Source organism: Cervus elaphus, chromosome 19 (assembly GCF_910594005.1).
Source record: "Cervus elaphus chromosome 19, mCerEla1.1, whole genome shotgun sequence".
Classification (NCBI taxonomy): Eukaryota; Metazoa; Chordata; class Mammalia; order Artiodactyla; family Cervidae; genus Cervus; species Cervus elaphus.
In genome coordinates, this window is record NC_057833.1 from 5,001 (window position 1) to 12,844 (window position 7,844).

The following is a 7,844-nucleotide window of genomic DNA, read 5'->3' on the forward strand; positions in this document are numbered from 1 at the left end:
ACCCTGTAAACATAAGGAAAGACTAAGAGCCCTACTGCAGCACTGACCCCTGGGAAGGCCATGGAACCCCACTCAGAGGAGGGCACATTACGCAGAGAAGCCCACCTCAGCTCCAGACCCCAGACCTCTGAGCACTAACATTCAGACACAGGCACGGAGTTTTCCAGGATGGAGGCCAGGCCCAGTCCGCACCCAGGTCTCCACGTCCTCGTGCACACAGAACATGGTCAGGTGTCAATATTCTCATTGCAGAAACCAAGCAGTCTTGTCTAAACATAATCAGTGCAGACAGGATTGAAAAGTCAAACTGTTCATCGTTCAGACATGTCTGACTGTTTATAACCACATGGATTATAGCCCTCCAGCCCCCTCTGTCCATGGGATTCTGCAGGCAAGAATACTGGATTCAGTTGCCATTCCCTTCTCCAGGGGATCTTCCCAATCCAGAGATGAACCCAATTCTCCTGCACTGCATGCAGATTCTTTACCATCTAAGCCACCAGGGAAAATCCCAGACAAGACAGAGAGGTCTAAATCTACTATGCAGACAGAACTTGGTCAGGTTTAAACTAGCGTAAAGTTGCTCTCCCTGGAGGCACAGATCTCTCATCATTGGACAGGGGCCTCACCCTCATGTGGGAACTAGCATGTAAGTTTCTTAAAGAAAAAGTCATCACTGGGCCCCACGTGTCACCCACATCAGGAAACCGAAAGAATCTTTGCCATTAAACACTTTAACAGGCAAAACAAAACCGTTACCAGTATCTTTGGCCATGTGGCGGTCAGGATCCAGGGAAGATCCAGGGATTTCTTAGAGCTGAGTCCAGTGTCTTCTAAAGACAGACAGACAGTGCCCTGATTCCTTCTCCCATGCTTCCAGCAGGAGGCAGCCACACTGGAAGCCTTCTAGAAAAGGATATTATGTATCAGAATAAAAATTGTTGAAATGGAAAACATACTAGTTAGTATTTGCCAACCTAAAATATTCTTAAAAGCTTGGCCCCCAGATCTTTGCAGTTCCCACTGGTTCCTTTGTGTTCAGATTGTCAGGGTAGAAACAATGTGTTGTTTCCAATTGGTTTCCTCTAATTCTGTTATTTGCCATTATATGAATGAAAGGTCACACTTGAAAAAATACATAAGAAAATTCTTGCAAAAAAAATTGAGTCAAGGAGCCCATAAGCTGTATGAACTCTGCCTTCTAACAATTTCAATTTCAAAGACTGAGGGTAGGAGGAGAAAGGGATGACAGAGGACGAGATGGTTGGATAGCATCACCAACATAATGAACATGAGTTTGAGCAAACTCTGGTAGATGGTGAAGGACAGGGAAGCCCAGCATGCTGCTATCTATGCAGTTGCAGAGTTGGACACAACTAAGCAACTGAACAACATTAAGCTTCAATTTTCTGCCTGGAGAAACCTGATAAAATAGGCACCCTGATTTTGTCACTCCTCTGTTTAAACTCTCCTAAAATGAAACTGACAGTCATATCAACATGTAAGAGTTTCTGAGTTTTGAGATGTCACACCAAGGTAAGAGGTGCTGGTGAGAGTAGAACACTGCTGGTGGGCAAAACGTTCTTCAAATAAAGCTCTGTTTCAAACTGGATTTAAATACAACACTACATGGGTACATGAAGTATGAACCAAGAGCCTAAATATAGCAGGCAATATGTAAAAACAAATTTGATATCCCATATGTGAGAGTTAAAGCTACTGGTTTTTGAAGTAGTCATGTATGGACGTGAGAGTAGGACCACAAAGAAGGCAGAGCACTGAAGAACTAACGTTTTTGAACTGTGGAGCTAGAGAAGACTCTTGAGAGTCCCTGGGTCTGTGAGGAAATCAAACCAGTCAATCCTAAAGGAAATCAGTCCTGATCATTCATAGGAAGGACTGATGCTGAAACCAAAGCTCCAATCCTTTGGCCACCTGATGCAAAGAGCTGACCCACTGGAAAAGACCCTGATGCTGGGAAAGACCGAAGGCAAATGGAGAAGGGGATGACAGAGGAAGAGATGCTTGGATGGCATCACTGATTCAACGGACAGCAGTTTGAACAATCTCCAGGAGATGGTGATGGGCAGGGATTCCTGGCATGCTGCAGTCCATGGGGTCACAAAGAGTCAGACATAACTTAGCCACTGAACAGCAACTACAACAACATGAGAGTGAGTGTTTCTTGTCAGACCTGCAGCTGATACACACACATTGGTTTAGAACACTCTCCAACACAGATTGTCTCTAAGTCTGATTAAGTCCGTCACAAGTGCATGAACCAAAAGGTAATGGATTCATTCTGGGATGGAACAGAATGTTACTTTGAACAGTCTGTAAAACTTACAGAGTCTGTAATCCACTCAAGATTTCAAATAATAAAACATTCACCTGAAATTTAAAGCCTCTTGGAAAGTTGCATCCTATCTATGTAAACATTCCATAGATTTTTTTTCATAATCAATTTTCACAGTGATAACACTTTAACTCTTCAGTTGCTGATATTATTACCAAGATGAACTTGTCCTCATGGGTGTGGGAGATGAAGTGGATCCATTGTGATTGCTCTCTGGTCAAATGACTCTCGCAATTTCTAATTATGTTCTATATCCACAATATTTACTTTTACATCCATCGAAGTCTACTTCTCAGATCTTTATGTACACCAAACAATAGATACCTGGTGAGTTCAGATTATATTAAACAACCTTTCCATAACTTTTCCAACGTCAATTGAATCAGAACAAGGTGAAGCAGGGACAAGTGTTGAAATTTTAAATGATCTCTAAGGACCCTAAAAAAAAAAAAATTAGACAGAAATCCTAACCATTACTGGTCTATACAAAAGAATCACAATGTGTCTTTTTCATGAAACTGCAACAATTGACTAACTAGAGTTGCAACAAGTTGGAGTTATGCTTGATTTGAGTTGAAACAGTTTGGATGTGCGCATAGGAGGATATATAGGTGATACATACTTAAGGAGGTAACAAGTATGAATCCAAAAATGTATAAGGTACACTTTGTAAACAAAGGTGAAACATTTAACTTGTTTTCACTATCTCACCCTTCCAGACTTTGCCTTCATCTACTGACCCCCTGTGGACTTGTTGGTTTAGTGCCCTCAGATTAAAACTAGTCACATGCATCTTGCTTAGCTGTGTTCTCTTTGTTTGAAATTGTTTATGTTTCTCTCTCCTAGAATGCTCTTATAAATGCCACTATCTGTATCACTTACGTTGTCTATAAGGTGGTCTCCTTCATTGTCCACTGTGTAACCATCCTCTGTGTATACAGATATTTACATGTCTATGTATATAGATATCTATGTCTATATGTATCTATAATAGATATTTATATCTGTATATACATAGATAGTTATGTCTATATGTACATAGTTATTTATATGTCTATGTATATAGATATTTATATCTCTATGAACCTAGGTATTTATACATCTATGTACCTAGAATGTATATTTCTTTTTTTGTCCATTTATTTTTATTAGTTGGAGGCTAATTACTTTATAATACTGTAGTGGTTTTTGTCATACATTGACATGAATCAGCCATGGATTTACATGTGTTCCCCAACCCGATCCCCCCTCCCACCTCCCTCTCCACCCAATTCCTCTGGATCTTCCCAGTGCACCAGGCCTGAGCACTTGTCTCATGCATCCAGCCTGGGCTGCTGATCTCTTTCACCCTAGATGATATACATGTTTCGATGCTGTTCTCTCAAAACAGCCCACCCTCGCCTTCTCCCACAGAGTCAAAAAGTCTGTTCTGTACATCTGTGTCTCTTTTTCTGTTTTGCATATAGGGTTATTGTTACCATCTTTCTAAATTCCATATATATGTGTTAGTATACTGTATTGGTCTTTATCTTTCTGGCTTACTTCACTCTGTATGATGGGCTCCAGTTTCATCCATCTCATTAGAACTGATTCAAATGAATTCTTTTTAATGGCTGAGTAATATTCCATGGTGTATATGTACAACAGCTTCCTTATCCATTCATCTGCTGATGGGCATCTAGGTTGCTTCCATGTCCTGGCTATTGTAAACCGTGCTGTGATGAACATTGGGTTGCACATGTCTCTTTCAGATCTGGTTTCCTCAGTGTGTATGCCCAGACATGGGATTGCTGGGTCATATGGCAGTTCTAATTCCACTTTCTTAAGAAATTTCCACACTGTTCTCCATAGTGGCTCTACTAGTTTGCATTCCCACCAACAGTGTAAGAGGGTTCCCTTTCCAAGGTGACTTTAAAAAACAGCCACTGAGGTTCTAAAATTTCATGTGCATCACAATCAACTGAAAATCTTGCTTAGAAAACATGAATTGCAGGGCCCCACTTCAAAATTTTCTGATTAATTGGGTTTGAGTGGGGCCCATGGTTTAAAACAAATTGAATACTTCTTTTTTTTTTTTCTTTTTTTTTTTTTTTTAATTAGTTGGAGGCTAATACTCTACAATATTGTAGTGGTTTTTGTCATACATTGACATGAATCAGCCATGGATTTACATGTATTTCCCATCCCGATCCCCCCTCCAACCTCCCTCTCTACCCACTCCCTCTGGGTCTTCCCAGTGCACCAGGCCCGAGCACTTGTCTCATGCATCCAACCTGGGCTGGTCATCTGTTTCACCCTAGATAATATACATGTTTCGATGCTGTTCTCTTGAAACATCCCACCCTCGCCTTCTCCCACAGAGTCCAAAATTCTGTTCTGTACATCTGTGTCTCTTTTTCTGTTTTCCATAGATAGTTATGTCGATATGTACATATATATTTATATGTCTATGTGTATAGATATTTATGCCTCTATGAACCTTGGTATTTATACATCTATGTACCTAGAATGTATATTTCTATGCATATAGACATTTGTATATCTATAAACGTAGACATTTATATCTCTCTCTGGACATTTACATATCTATGTACCTAGATATTTACATTCATGTACACTTATGTATATACAAATAGATGTCTACCAGTATAACAGGGCCTGTAGAAAAAGGAACGCTCCTACAAAAAGATCTGACTCTGCAACTGGACAACAACAAAAATAGAAAATACATTCGGTTCACCTGCCACCAACAACACGTGATATATCAATGTTACTACAATATGAAATAAAGGTTACTTTAAAAAAAATAATGCTTAGTGGGACTTCCCTCCAGTCCAGTGGTGAAGATTCTGTGCTTCAAATGCAGGGGGCGAGGGTTCGACACTTGGTCGAGGAACTAAAAACCCCACATGCCACATGGACCTGCCAGTAAATTTAAAAAATTATTACAATAAATAAATAAGAATGTTCAGAAAGAACACACAAGGTTTTGGTTATTTCTTCCGGTACATTCCATATTGAATTATAGTCTTGAGTTAAAACTTGAAAGTTTTCACTTTCAAGGTAATCACAACTGGGCATGAAAAAGTCCTGACGCCTTGTGGCCATTTCCTGCAATAGCAACCTTAAAACATGCTTATGAGAACATTTCACGCAAAGATGGGCTCAGTAAAGGACAGAAATTGTATGGACCTAACAGAAGCAGAAGATATTAAGAAGGGGTGGCAAGAAAACACAGAAGAACTATACAAAAAAGATCTTCATGAACCAGATAATCACGATGCTGTGATCACTCATCTAGAGCCAGACATTCTGGAATGTGAAGTCAAGTGGGCCTTAGGAGACATCACTACAAACAAAGCTAGTAGAGGTGATGGAATTCCACTTAAGCTATTTCAGACCCTAAAAGATGATGCTGTGAAAGTGCTGCACTCAATCTATCAGCAAATTTGGAAAACTCAGAGGTGGCCACAGGACTGGAAAAGGTCAGTTTTCATTCCAATCCCAAAGAAAGGCAATGCCAAAGATTGCTCAAACTACTGCACAATTGCACTCATCTCATACACTAGCAAAGTAATGCTCAAAATTCTCCAAGCCAGGCTTGAGCAATACATGCATGATGAACTTCCAGATCTTCAAGCTGGTTTTAGAAAAGGCAGAGAAATCAGAGATCAAATTGCCAACATCCACTGGATCATCGAAAAAGCAAGAGAGTTCCAGAAAAATGTTTCTGCTTTATAGATTATACCAAAGCCTTTGACTCTGTGGGTCACAATAAACTGGAAAATTAAAAAAAGATGGGAATACCAGACCACCTGACCTGCCTCTTGAGAAATCTGTATGCAGGTCAAGAAGCAACAGTCAGAAAAAGACATGGAACAACGGACTGGTTCCAAATTGGGAAAGGAGCATATCAAGGCAATATATTGTCACCCTGCTTATTTAACTTCTATGCAGAGTACATCATGAGAAATGATGTAGCACATGGATGAAGCATAAACTAGATTCAAGATTGCCGGGAGAAATATCAGCAATGCAGATGGCACAATCCTTTTGGCAGAAAGTGAAGAAGAACTAAAGAGTCTCCTGATGAAAGTGAAAGCTGAGAGTGAAAATGTTGGCTTAAAGCTCAACATTCAGAAAACTAAGATCATGGCATCTGGTCCCATCACTTCATGGCAAATAGATGGGGAAACAGTGGCTGACTTTATTTCCGGGGGCTCCAAAATCACTGCAGATGGTGATTGCAGCCATGAAATTAAAAGACACTTACTCCTTGGAAGAAAAGTTATTACCAACCTAGACATTATATTAAAAAGCTGAGATGTTACTTTGCTAACAAATGTCTCTCTAGTCAAGGCTATGGTTTTTCCAGTGGTCGTGTATGGATGGGAGAGTTGGACTATAAAGAAAACTGAGTGCTGAAGAATGGATGCTTTTGAACTGTGGTGTTGGAGAAGACTCGAGAGTCCCTTGGACTGCAAGGGGATCCAACCAGTCCATTCTAAATGAGATTAGACCTGAGTCTTCATTGGAAAGACTGATGTTGAAGCTGAAACTCCAACGCTTTGGCCACCTGATGTGAAGAGTTGACTCATTTGAAAAGACCCTTATGCTGAGAAAGATTGAGGGCAGGAGGAGAAGGGGACGACAGAGGATGAGAAGGTTGGATGGCATCACTGAATCAATGGACACGAGTTTCGGTAAACTCCGGGAGTTACTGATAGACAGGGAGGCCTGGCGTGCTACACTCCATGGGGCTGCAAAGAGTCAGACGTGATTCAGAGACTGAATTGAACTGATAAGGGGAAAGAATATGAAGAAGAATAGATATCTATATCTATATCAAGAATAGATATCTATATATATACCAGACCAGCTGCAATGTAAGGGATGCTGATGGTGACTGGTTCTGACTCTCAAGACTTTAATCGACTGAAGCTTGGAGTCTCCCACAGCCCAAGACCCTTAATGAACATGCCTGGAAAGTTAAAGTGTTCATCACTGACTCATGTCTGAATCTTTGCAACCCCATGGACACCAGCCTCCTCTGTCCATGGGATTCTCCAGGCAAGAATACTGGAGTGGACTGCCCCGCCCTCCTCTTGGGATCTTCCTCACTTAAGTGTTGAACCCAGGTCTTCTGCTATGCACAGATTGTTTACCATCTGAGTCACCACAGAAGCTGGAACATGCCTGTACTCATAGAATAAGCTTACCCAACTTTGTGGTTTACAAAGACCCTGCTCTGGAAAGCTCCATGGTGTTCTCCATAGTTCTGCAAGTAATACACATTTCCTTCCCATGAGCTTGGGCTGGGTTGTACCTTCTGGTTCTACACCCACCAAGAGGTAAACTCACTTTTCTGGTAACATTTCTCCATCCAGACTCCCAACCACCACTTGACACTAATTCTACAGTCAGTCGCTTTGCGTCCAATACATGGAAATCACATTAATTTTCTGTGAGCAAAGCTACCTAAGGGCCA